Here is a 12,866-nt window from a genome sequence, read left to right as displayed (position 1 = left end):
CATATTATCCCTTTCCCCCAAAACGTCCCATATCCCTGTTTGCCTGAATACTCCCCCCCCCCCCCCGTGTCCTCCTACAATACTCCTCTGTTTCCTGCAGCTCTGTCTTCACTACTCAACTCTGGGTCTGGCACTTCCTCCTGGGAGCCCTCACTCGTTCAGTACCCTGAACCATGTTCAGTGGGATGACCTCAAAAAGCCCTCATCACCCCAAAGTACTCTAGCCCAGGCTCCAGTTCAGGCTCTGGCCTGGATTACTGGAAGGAGATCTACCTGCCCTCAGGGGCCCGCCAGCTGTCCTCCACACAGTGATCATCCTGCTTAACTTCCCCACTGAAAATAATCCCACAACTGACATTAGAGAATGATGTGAATTATTATTAATCATTAATTTTCTTAGAAATAATAATGATGTTATGGTTATGTGTAGAATTCCCTTATTCTTAGGAGATGCAAGTGGGAATTATTTAGAGGTGATGTGTCATCAGATCTGCAACTTATTTTCAAATCGTTGAGCAAAAGTCAACACCAGGAGAGAAGAGACAGAGTGAGAAATATAAGAAAACGTGGAGGCAGGCACAGGGGCGCACACCATCATCCCAGGGGCTCAGCAGGCTGAGGCAGGAGCTTCACAAGTTCAAAGTCAGCCTCAGCAATTTAGCAAGGCCCTAAGCAACTCTGCAAGACCTGTCTCTAAATTTCAAAAAATACAAAACAGGGGTTGGGCTATACCTCAGTGGTAGAGCACTTGCCTGGCATGTGTGGCCTGGCACGTGTGGCCTGGCACATGTGGGGCACTGGGTTTGATCCTTAGCACTACACAGAGATAAATAAATAAAATAAAGATGTTATGTCCATCTACAACTAAAAATTAAAAACAAAACAAAACAAAGGCTGGGGATGTGAGTCACTAGTTAAGCGCCCCTGGGTTCAATCCCCGGTACAAAAAAAAAAAAAGTGGCAAAATGTCAAGACTTCATTTGGATGTTAGGGATGGACATTTTGCCATTATTTTAACTTCTATGCATTTTGAAAATGTTTGTAATAAAAAGTTATTTAAGAAACACCCTTGGCAGAGAGCCATCCAGTTTTCCTTCCTCAACATGCACCCTAGTGGCAGGGAACTCACAGGCACCCCATTTTCCTCCACTCAGGCTGCTGGGAAATCCTTCTGGTTCTGAGCTAAAGCCTGCCACCACACAATTCTACTCACTGGTCTCAGCTCTGCCCTCCGGGACTAACACCTTCCCTCACCTACCCCAAATTCCAGTTTCTCACACCCAAAGTCAGTTACTACAGCCCCTTGTCATCGCTTTCTCAACATAATCATTGGGAAAGGAATGTCATCTCCCATAGCTTCTGCATCCCACTTGCCTCCTCTGGACATATGTCCCCCATTACTGATATCATTCTCAAACATACTGTCAGTGGGAAAGTAGTAGTTGATTGTGTTCTGACCAGTTCCATCCCTGATGGCACTGTCACCGCCTTTGATCTAGGAATTCAAGGAATGCAGCCTAATCTGAGCTGCATTCTCTGCTCAGGCTTTCACATGGCCCTGGCATCCACTTTAAAAGCACCTTTCCCCCATGAACTATATTATTAAATCAGTTTCCCCATCTTGTATTTTATTAGTTCAGTCCAGAGTCACAATCTGCCACACAAGCTATTACCCAACTCTACTCAGCTCCATACAACAAAAGCAAAGAAACAACCACAGATAAGGTACAAGAAATTAGAAAGAGATTAACCCTACCTGTCATAAATGTCATTTATCTATGCAACACCAGTCAGAGCAGCTAATGTATGTATAGCTCTGGACTCAGCCCTGGCCATAGAAATGAACAGTCTGACATAACTTGGCTGTCCTACCTAAGGCAGGTCTTATTACCATTCAGGGAGCGATTAGTACACAGCAAGTATGAGACCTTCCATCTGGTATCTCATTTAATCCTCACAACAATATTATTGTATACATACCATTAGCTTCATTTTTAAGATGAGGAAACTGAGGCTCTGAAGGGTTAAGTAATTTGATAGAGGCCAAACAGCTAGCTAGCTCATGGTAAGGTAAGGCATTGAACCTAAGTCTATTTGATTCCAAAGCTCATGCCCTTCCTTGCTTCATGATACCACCTGTTGGGTCTATGTCAGCCATCCATAAAAATGCTAACCAGATCAAGGTAGAGGACCCCACAAAGAACTCTTTCAGGACTCCTGAAGGACCAGGTTCATGCATTTATTAAAGCACTTGACTGGACTATTATTCAGTACTTCTCAACCTCCTCCACAAAACCTTGTTCCACGCTTTAAAGAAACACAAGGACATCACGTAGAGTGCCCCTGTCCCCACCTCTGCATATAGATGAAAAAAAGTCAGACTGATGTCAATTACACAGATAAAGAAAGGGGACCACAAAGAAAATGCTAAGCATGAGCATGCATGCGCACACACAAACAACTACAAAATCCAAAGGAGACCATGACAACAAAATAAAGGGAAAGGGGAGAGGAAGCCACAAAGGAAATTTCCTGAGAGCCAAGTGTTATCCCTGACACCGATGTTCAGAAACAGGCCTCCAGGCCCCCCACTGTTCTTTTCCTTAACCTGTGTCTGGACACAGGGCACCTAAAAGTAAGTGGGAAATATCATACATTAAAAAAAGAATGGCACTGCAGAAAATAACTAGAAATTATGCCCTGTTGAGTACTGATAAAAGCTAAATTTAAGCCTGCACAAGCCATTTTTAAATATGCAATTACTCTTCTTGATGGGGAAAGCTGAAAAATAGGAATGGCTTTGCTCCCTGTCCCTGTCCACTCCAGTGCTCCATTTCCCAAGCTACAAATGGGACAGCAATCTTGCTTCCTCCACTCCCTCTCCTGTGTAGTCAAGTTCTCAACCAATGCAGCCCTTACCCCTCACTCCCACTGGCACTAGTTTGGATTCCAAATTTGTACCTTTCTCTTGCTTGGACTCTCCAAATATCTCCTAATCTGACTCTCTCCATCCAGTCCAATCCCCACAGTGCCACCCAAGGACACTTGCTAAAAAATACATTGTCATTCTCTTTTCTTTAAAACCTCCGCAAGCAGTTCTTTAGCCATGTCCTCCTATCTGGAGGTCTGGTGGGTGACAGTGACAAATTCAAGAGTCCTAGGGGCCATCACCTGATGAATGGATGTGGTGCTTTCATATAATGGAATATTATTCTGCAATAAAAGAAACCAAGGACTGACAGATGACATAACATGGGTGAAACCTGAGAGCATTCTTCTAGGTGAAAGAGGCCAGCCACAAGGGGCCACATAATGTATGATACCATTGATATGAAATGATCAGAATAAGCAAATCTATACAGACAGAAAGAGTAGTGGTTAATCAGAGCTGGGAGGAACAGGAAGAGATGGGGGGTGGGACGGCTAAAGGGGATGATTTTGGGGGGATAATGGAAATTCCTAAAATTGATTATGGTGATAGATTGTATATTTCAGCTCACATTCTAAGATACAGTAAATGAATGCACTTTAAATGGGCGAAGCATATGCGATATAATTTGTATCTCAAAAAAAAAAACCAAAAAAAAACAGTAACAACAAAAAAAGATTAATCCTAAAATCTAAGGATTTTTGGCCACGGAGTCACGGAGTGACTTGCTCTGTAATACAGAAATACTCAATCAAACCGCTAAGGTTGCTCTAGGTAACGGGGTGCTCCTGCAGATGGAGTGGGTGGTAGAGATTCCTTTTAAAAACGAGCAAACAGGCTGACCCTGAGGTTGGGCCGAGAGATCAGCATTTCAGCCACGGGCCGGGGCCCGGCTTTGCAGAGGCCTGGACACCCCCGGCTCCCCCCCGGCCCCCGCACGCNTTTTGGTTTCTCTCTTCACCTAACATACTAGACAGCCTCCAAATCAGTGGGGGGCTCCTCCCCTGAAATATTCTGATAATTGCCTCCATTTATTTTCAGTATGTAGACTTGTACCCAATACATCTGAAAGATCCAATTGTGCCCTCATAAATCAGCCCTCTTATTTACACATGCATAATCAGGGGCACATCATTAGTGCATATCCAATCAATAAATCATTACGCTTTTAAGCCCCTTATTAGGAACAATCTGCAGTAACATCCTCAACTCCCTGTTCAGCCTTAGGATCACTTAATATTTTTAACAAATTTCACAATCTGTTCCCTGGTCCCATCTCCCTTTTGTTCCTAGATCGCTGCGTTCCTGCCTCAGAAACATCCTTCTAATACCTAGATCTCATAAAATATTCAAGATGCAAGCTGTTCTCTTTACCTCTGAAAGGCTCCACCTTCAGAATTACTTGTGCTTCTTCTATCCTTATAAACACATGAGATTTTATTTTTCACCAAAAAAAGCTATAAACATCCAAATACCAAGAAAAATAAAATAACCTAAAGTAGGACAGATGTGGCCAACAATCTCCAATATTATTTTCCAAGTCACAACAGAAACTTAGATTTAAAAATAATTGAACTGTGATACTTTTAACTTGACAGAAACCTTAGATTTATACAGCTTTGGGAATTAAACTAAAGAATTCTTAATAGTTCAAACAGTCACTAAAATGACATGAGTCCCATAATCTAATGAAAACCCAATCATTCTTACCATGTCATTTTCCTTTACACTGAAATTTCAGCAGATGAACACCCTTGTGTCAGAGGGTGCATGATATTTACAGATAAACAGAATTTGAATGACTTTTTGCTTAAGAAATTTGTTACCGAAGAGTTGGCTGTCCTGAGGACATGCTCTCACAGGGGAATTTATTGAATTCCCTAAGAAATACATTGCCACATTCTCTTGATTTCTGACATTGTGTCATTTAACCTGACAACTGCAGATTTGTAACCAGTATTTGTAGGGAAAGATATAAGAAGTCCTGATGCTTCCAGTTTAAACCTGTTTTAAGATTTCAAAGAGAAATGATACATTTGCATGCTCTGATTAAATCAGATTATTGTCTCAAAGGTTGACCATGTAAATAATTCAAATTAATTCATCAGTATACAATAGATTTAATAAGCATAATAAACACTTTGAAGAAAATACTTGGGACCTCCGATCTGCCCTTACTCTCACTCCGCATTATCTCAAATTTCCCTGAGAACAGAATGAGTGGTACCACGTAGTTCTCTTCTATTCAAAATATGCAAAGTTGCTATTTACCAGTTCGAAATTTGCATGTCTCGAATCCTGCCAGAACACAGGGTGAGGGGCATGGGGTGATTGTGCCAAAAGAGGGCACGGGGCGAAAATGGAAACCCAGTGAACACATCTTCACCACCCCAGGGTGCTGCAAAACATAACCCTAGCTGACTGCTCAAGATTTGTTTGTAAGACAATGAAAATATTGGGTATAAAAGGTTATGCAAAATCTCAGACATCTAGTGTCTTTTCTTCTTTAATTGCTGGGTGGAAGAAGAGGATGAGCAAGGATTTCAAGATTTTTATAAAAAAGGAGTACAAGAGGAAAAAGGGTACAATTGTGACTATTTACAACATACACTTGGAGAGTAATTTATAGGCTGGAGTTTTAGCCTTTAGTCTTCTGTCTTGTGTTACTTTCTGCAGCGCCATCAATCTAACCTTGCTGACTGGTATATGTCATTCTCTATTTCTGGTGTGTTCTGTAGTAATTTATCGACAGTGGCCACACTTGAGATCACACTGGTGATCAGGTGCATATTGTCTCTGAATGTGAGTCTCCACTTTTTCATCTCTGAAAATATGTTCAATGTCTCAAGATTTAAGATTGTAAATAACATGTATGTCCATACATACATTTTTTTGGTATAAATCAACTTTGGGATGAATTTTCCCCCCCTCAGAAGAATATGTGCATTCTGGACTTTTGTATTGCAATATTACTCAAAGAATGAACGTGCTTGGGAACACCATTCTTTTTTTTGCATTTTGATGGCGGGTGACTAAAGATCCATTTTAAAATTACCTGGCTCACAATGTGTGACTCTGTTTCCACTGGTGACCTCTGTAGAGTCCTAAGATGGCCACAGATAAGAATGAAATGCTACAGTTACTAGAAGAGAAGACTGTAGGAAATAATCTGTTTTGCTAAATGGGGATATTTGGCAGAGGATGGGAGATGGAGGGGTGGACAGGGGATGGAAGAGAAGGAAGATAGAGAAAAAAAACGAAGGGAGGAGAGAATGAGAAAAAGAAAACAGAAAAGAGAGTTATTCTGTTGATTTTGTCCCAAGACGAAGGGCTGATAAAGTTGACTAGCTGAGGAAAAAAAAAAAAAAAAGGCAACATTAATGAAGGAAAACCATTATTTGGCTTGACCAGGAAATAGGGTGTTCTGGTCCATCAAATATGTAATTAATAGTTACCTTCCACTTCAGCAAACATTTACTGATACTCCTCCATGAGCAAAACTCTGTGCAAGGGCCTGGGTCATGACCAAGGCCTTGGCACACCATCCCTCCCCTTCACCCTTTCCTGTCTTCCTCTGTTTTCTGTTGAAGGCAGTTCTAATCTTGTCATTGTCCTGCAGTAGACCCCTTAATGGCTTCCCAGTGTTCTCTGAATACTTATGTCAACTCCTACAAGACCCTGCCGGGTCTGTTCTCTTAAGCTTCCCTTCATATCCCTGCAGACCACAATGTTGTTTTGCTTTTTGCAGTACTAAGGATTGAACCCAAGGGTGCTCTAGCACCAAGCTACATCCCCAATCCTTTTTATTTTATATTGAGACAGGGTCTTGTTAAATGGCCTCATTATTGTGATCCTCCTGCTTCAGCCTCCCAAATTGTCAGGATTACAGGCCTGTGCCACTGCGTTCACAGTGATCTTTCAGACCCTCAAATATACCATGTTCCTTCCATCCTGCTCCTCCTTTCAATCCCAACTCACAGATCTCCTCCTCAATTTCTCGGACACTCCCACTCCTGCCCCACACTGGGACAGAGACCCAAAGTTGTAGCCTGTACCTTTCTCCATGGCATGCATCACAATTTATAATTATATATACTTGAATTTGGATTTCTCCAGGAGAAGACTCTGAAGCAAGGATTTGAGATCAAGTAATTCATTTAGAAGATGGTCCTAGAAAACAACCAGGAAGGGACTGGAGAAGTACAACAGGGAAGGGAAGAGGGCTCTGCTGGGCTGGGGCTGTGGCTCAGTGATAAAGCATTTGCCTAGCATGTGTGAGGCTCTGGGTTCGATTCTCAGCACCACATATAAATAAATGCATAAAATAAAGGTCCATCAACAACTAAAAATACATATATATTATAAAAAGAGGGGGTTAAAAAAAAAAGAAAGAAATCCCTGCCAAGCGAGTTCCCACCATGGGCAGCTGAGCTTCATCTTGCTGGGGAGGCAGTGTGGAACACTTATCTCAGTGATCCTTCCCCTCCTCTGTGGGTATTTATACTTCAATTCCTGTCAGTTACTGGCTGAACAATGCTCTCCTGCTAACTCCCTGGTACTTCTAGCCTGCTCTGCTCCCAGGCAGAGATGCAGATGCCGGGCAGCTGGAAATCAGCCAGGTATTGCACAATGGTATGGCTCAAGGGATCTTGGGTTGGCCACAGACAGTTCTGCTGGTTACGTAAACAAATACATTTACATATAACTACATTTACACATAATATGTACAAATGTGCATGTACATGAACATAGTATGCATTTGCGTGATTCTATCAGTCGTATCTGTTTCCCGAAGGAGCCCCATGGGAGCAGGGGCTGAGTGTCAGTGTCCTGCCCAGGGCCTTACCCTCACTAAAATCCTTCTCTCACCAACACCCTCAACTTCCTGGTTCCTCTCCCCTTCTGTCACTCAACTCTGGATGAATCAATCCTCCTCCTCCAATGTGCACCCAAACAGATTAATGTTGAGAAAATTACATAACAGAGATGATGGGTATTACTTTAAATTTATGATCCAAACCTGAAAGTCATACTGGATACTTCTCAGGAAGAAAATGACTGTTTCTCAGAGCACCCACACGCCACCTCCACCCTCTCTCTTAGCTGGTGACTGCGTTGAAAATTAAATACCATGGGATAAGCGCTTCCTCTTCTCATCCCTTCTGCTTCTTTCCTGTTATACTGAGGGGAGTTTCCTTCTGCCTGAGAAAACTCATCACTTTGCTGGTGCTCTTGATTCTGTCCCCTCTGTGCCCCTAAAGTTCTTCTGCTCCTTTGGCTGCCTCTTTCTTTCCTGCTACTTCATCAATCTCTGCTTCTCCACCTGTTCATCTAAGCAGCTTACCAAAGTGGTCTAGAACTTGTTACTCAAAATTTATGGACCAACAGCATGGACCTCACCCAGGAGCTTGTTAGAAATGCAGAATCTCCCATCTAGACCAGCAGAATCAATTTTTTTTTTAACCTAGAACTTCACACATGGTAGACAAGTGCTCTATGCTGAGCTACACACCCAGCCCTTTCTATTGTATTTTGAGACAGTCTTGCTAAATTGTCCAGGCTGGCCTTAAATCTGTGATCCTCCTGCCTCAACTGCTTGCGTAGCTGAGACTATAGGCATGCACCACCATGCTTGACAGAACCTACATTTTAACAAGATCTCCAGATTGTTCTTAGATACGTTAAAGTTTGACAAACACTGAGTGAGAGGTTTCCACTCAAAAACAAAGTAACAAAATTAGGAAACTGGGAGACTGGGAGAATGTATTCTGGAGCTCAGCCACAGACCACAGACACATGAAGCAGTTATCTTAGGGAATTCTTCAGGCACAGGGAGGCAGGAAGAGGAAGCCTCCCCACCCTCTTTACAGGGAGATTCTGAACAGAAAACAATAGAGATAGCCAGTGAACCCAAAAGCTGATTGAGAAGACATCCTTCTTTATTCCACATTCCCCACCAGATAGATCTCTTTCTCACTTCTCCATCAGAGCCAAACTTTTATCTATTTCATTCAATAAATGTATAGAACACCTACCAGGTACCACCTAGTCTTGGAGGTTCTGGGGAGACAGAATAAATAAAACATATATGATCATTGTGCATGCGTTATGTCCTAGGGGCAAAGAAAATGAGGGGGAGGGGAGAGACAGACACAGACAGGAAGACAGACTGTGCTTTGCAATAAATAAGTGCTTTGCAACTGGGCATGATGGTGCACACCTGTAATACTAGTGACTCTGGAGGCTGAGGTGGTAGGATTGCAAATTCAAAACCAGCCTCAGCTACTTAGTGAAATCCTGTCTCAAAATAAAAAATAAAAAAATAAAGGGCTGGAGATGTGGTAGTTAAGTGCCCCTGGGTTCAATCTCCAGTATTTAAAAAAAAAAAAAAAAGTGCTTTGCAGAGAAATAAAAGGTGGTCATGTGATACACCAAAAGGTTGACATTTAGGCCAGGCCTGGTGTTGCACACCTGTAATCCCAGCGCCTAGGGAGGCTGAGGCAGGAGGATCGCGAATTCAAACCCAGCTCAGCAAAAAGCAAGGCACTAAGCAACTCAGTAAAGCCCTGTATCTAATAAAATATAAAATAGGGCTGGGGGTGTGGCTAAGTGGTCAAGTGCCCTGGAGTTCAATCCTTGGTACTAAAAAAAAAAAAAAAAAAAAGTTGACATTGAGACTGAGATCTCAATGATAAATAGCCCTCATTAGCATGGTCTACACTGGCGGTCTCACTTCCTCACTTACTATTCTCCCATTTGCCCTTCTGCCTGTACAGTTAGTTGGCTTCCATCTTCACTGGTCTTAAGGTTTCAGTGGCTTTCATGTGGTCAGAAGCAATAGCCTCTTTTCTGTTTGTAGCTTCTCCACATCTCACTAGCCTTTGGGTCATCTGCCAATGAAACATTATAAAGTAAGTGAATCACCTACTTAACCTTCACCATTCTATGTTAGAAGAAGAAGAAAAATTGAAGACTTTCCTGGATAAGAAAGAAGAAAGCAGAAGAGAAAGGGAAGGAGAGAAATAAGATACATTTTATTCAAGCATAAATGTGTCATTCCAAATTTTTTTAAAAATACGTTTTTTTGTATTTATTTATTTACATATGTATGTATTCTTGGGTCTTGGGGATTGAACCAGGGGCACTTAACCACTGAACCATATCCTCAGCCCTTTTTTGTTTTTTTATTTTGAGACAGGGTCTCACTAAGTTGCTTAGGGCCTTGCTAAATTGCGGAGGCTGGCTTTGAACTTGCGATCCTCTTACCTCAGCCTCCTGAGCTGCTGGGACTACAGGCAGGTGCCATTGCACCCAGCTGGTTTTATCTTTAAAAACCCCTTTGTTGTTGTGTCTGGAAATGAGATGGACAGCTGCTCTGGTCCAACTCACAAAGGGAAATGCTAGTTCAACACCGTACATCAGCCATTTTCCTGACCTCTGCATTAACTCTCAGAAGTATCTGAGCAGGAGGAGGGCTGGAAGGGGCCAAGAGGCTTCCCAACAGTGCACCAGCCTGAACACATTCCCATTTCTCCTTTTCTGCCTGGAGATGGTGCAGCAAGGGGTGCAGGGTGTGGAAAGGATGAAAATCACTCTCTGCAAACTATAGAACCTTATCCAGGAGATGGATGGAAATTATTATTAGCCTTCTGATATTCAGAAATACCTAATTCAGCCCAGGGAAGATGGTTGAGGGATCCCACTACATAGTGTACTGAACTGGGGGCTGCATAAAAGTGGAATATGGTATGCCACATTTACCCCACATGGATTGTCAAACTCTTGACCTAGGGCTTTAATTACCATGGTTTTTATTTACATGGTTTTTAATTACCAAATACTCTTAGGGTCCATTGGAAGCGCATAGACCCTGTGTGGCCCTAGTATCACATGCCAAAGCTTGCTCCTGGGCCCACGGCCATAATAGGACCACAATTTCTGACACCCCATGCTCACTCATAGCCACCTGATGGGTTGATCTTAATCTCTCGGGCCCAATGGTTTCGTACTCAGTCAGCACTTGGCTCTCTGGTTATAGGATTATGGCCAAAGGTAAAGAAAAGCTCAGATTGTAGGAGATGGACTCTGCCCACTTCAATAGCAAAAGACAGCAAAAAATCAGAACAAAATCTTGTGTTGTATGTAAATCATACGAAACTTACCTCTGTATCCACAAATACAGTTTTATTGGAACATAGACATGCCCCCTTCACTTTCGTATTCTCTCAGGGTTCTTTGGGGCCACAAGAGTTGAATGGTTCTGATAGCGACAATATGGCCCACGAAGCCTAAAATATTTACTCTCTGGCCTTTGGGAAAAAAAAAAAATTGCTGATCCCTGGTCTACAGGAAGTGGTGCACATGTTTGAATCTTGGTTCTGGGTTCTGCGTGATTGTGATGAAACCCTGGGCCACATGCACAGCCATAGTACCTGTAGCACCTTCCTCCTTTCCTCACTTGAGGTCTGGTAAATATCTTGTTCCTTATTTAAATTTCTTGCTCTCCCACCTCTCTGTTTTCTTCCTGCTATTCCTCTCATCTGGAAATCACACCCGATCCTCTCAATTTGCTTTTATGTCAATTTCCCCCAACCTTCAAGCAAGCCTTCCCACATCTCTCAACTATAATTTATTTCCCCGCCCTCTTTTTTTGGCCATAATTCTTTCTGTACTGTCTCATGACACACCAGTTTCCTACTTTGCATTATAATTATTTATGCACATGTTTTATTCCCCTCTAGACTATAAACTCCTTGAAGAATGCATTGGCTCATTACAAAATTAGCATTCTGAGAACCCTTATTTGCATCACACATAAGATCTCTTGTCTTCAGAAAAAGGAGTATACTTATGACACATATAATTGGCACTTATCACACAAATCAATGATAATGGGGAATAAGGGCAAGATGGTTAATTAAAACCCAGAGCAAATTCCTCCAAAATCATTTTTCTCTTCTGCACCGTTTTACCAATGCAATATGCACTGCTTTATATGAACTTCCCTCTCACTTTTTATTCACATTTTGTAGATATGTGACTGCATTGGCTGTCATGCAGTGAGTGGGAGCACAAAGACTGGAAGTGAATAACCCACCAAATGAAATAAGCACTCCTCCAGTAGTGGAAAGCTTTGGGGCATTCTTTCCAGCGAGGGTGCAAGCTTCTGAAACATCCACCCCCAGGACTCCATAAAGATTCGTGTGCATGCCATCTGGAATTTAGACCTGAGATGATCATCTTGTAGCATGGGCCTGTTACTCCAAATAATAGGTGAATTGAAAGCAAAAAATAAACAATCAACTTCCCCAATGTGTGTTTGATTAGGCAGACTAAATAGTCTATGGCAAACATTAATTCTACAAGAACTGATAAGGAGATAAAATAAATATGAAGAACAACCCCGCCTGCCAAAGTAACATATGCGTTTGAGATGATGCTTTGCACCCATGACGAGTGTACACAAATATTGTGTTAAACCTCTCCTCTTAATAGCCTCATTTCTCACATGCTCTTCAGAGGAAAAAATGTGATGCTAATTTAAGATGACTTATCCTGCTAAGCACACAAATAAAAAATAGTTCAGAATCCAGAACATGACAGAACTCCCCTTTCACATCTAATTAAGTACTTTTAATTGGCAATTCAATTGGCACACTGTATATTTGGGGCTGGAGTGACGAAGGCAAAGAAGACCCCCTAGTAAGGTACCAAAGAGGACATGTGGGACATGTACAATTGCTTTATTGTAAGCCATGCTAGGCACAGAAAAAAGGCAATTCTCTGTACATCTGGGGAGGAATCAGCAGTGAACAGGGCAAATGCTAGAAGGTCTGATCATGATTATAAAATGTCATTTAGAAGGATATTTACATTGTTAATTAGGCAATGACGCTGATAACTGCTACTCTGTAAATTGTGCTAATTACCCCAGTGC

General features: G+C 42.1%; 1 protein-coding gene across 1 annotated transcript in view; it reads right to left on the bottom strand.

The window, feature by feature from the left end:
- The window catches only part of Lyrm9 (LYR motif containing 9), an 18,338-nt gene extending 7,689 nt beyond the window's left edge, over positions 1-10,649 (bottom strand). The window contains exons 1-2 of the mRNA XM_048794374.1: positions 10,645-10,649; positions 274-278 (exon numbers count right to left, since the gene is read on the bottom strand). The gene's annotated coding sequence lies outside the window, so the exon portion shown is untranslated. The remainder of the gene's footprint in view (positions 1-273; positions 279-10,644) is intronic.
- Positions 10,650-12,866: the final 2,217 nt, after the last annotated feature.

This window comes from Marmota marmota, unplaced genomic scaffold (genome assembly GCF_001458135.2).
Source record: "Marmota marmota marmota unplaced genomic scaffold, marMar, whole genome shotgun sequence".
Taxonomy (NCBI): domain Eukaryota; kingdom Metazoa; phylum Chordata; class Mammalia; order Rodentia; family Sciuridae; genus Marmota; species Marmota marmota.
Note: the sequence above shows the minus strand (reverse complement) of the source record. Positions and strands in the feature narration are given on the sequence as shown.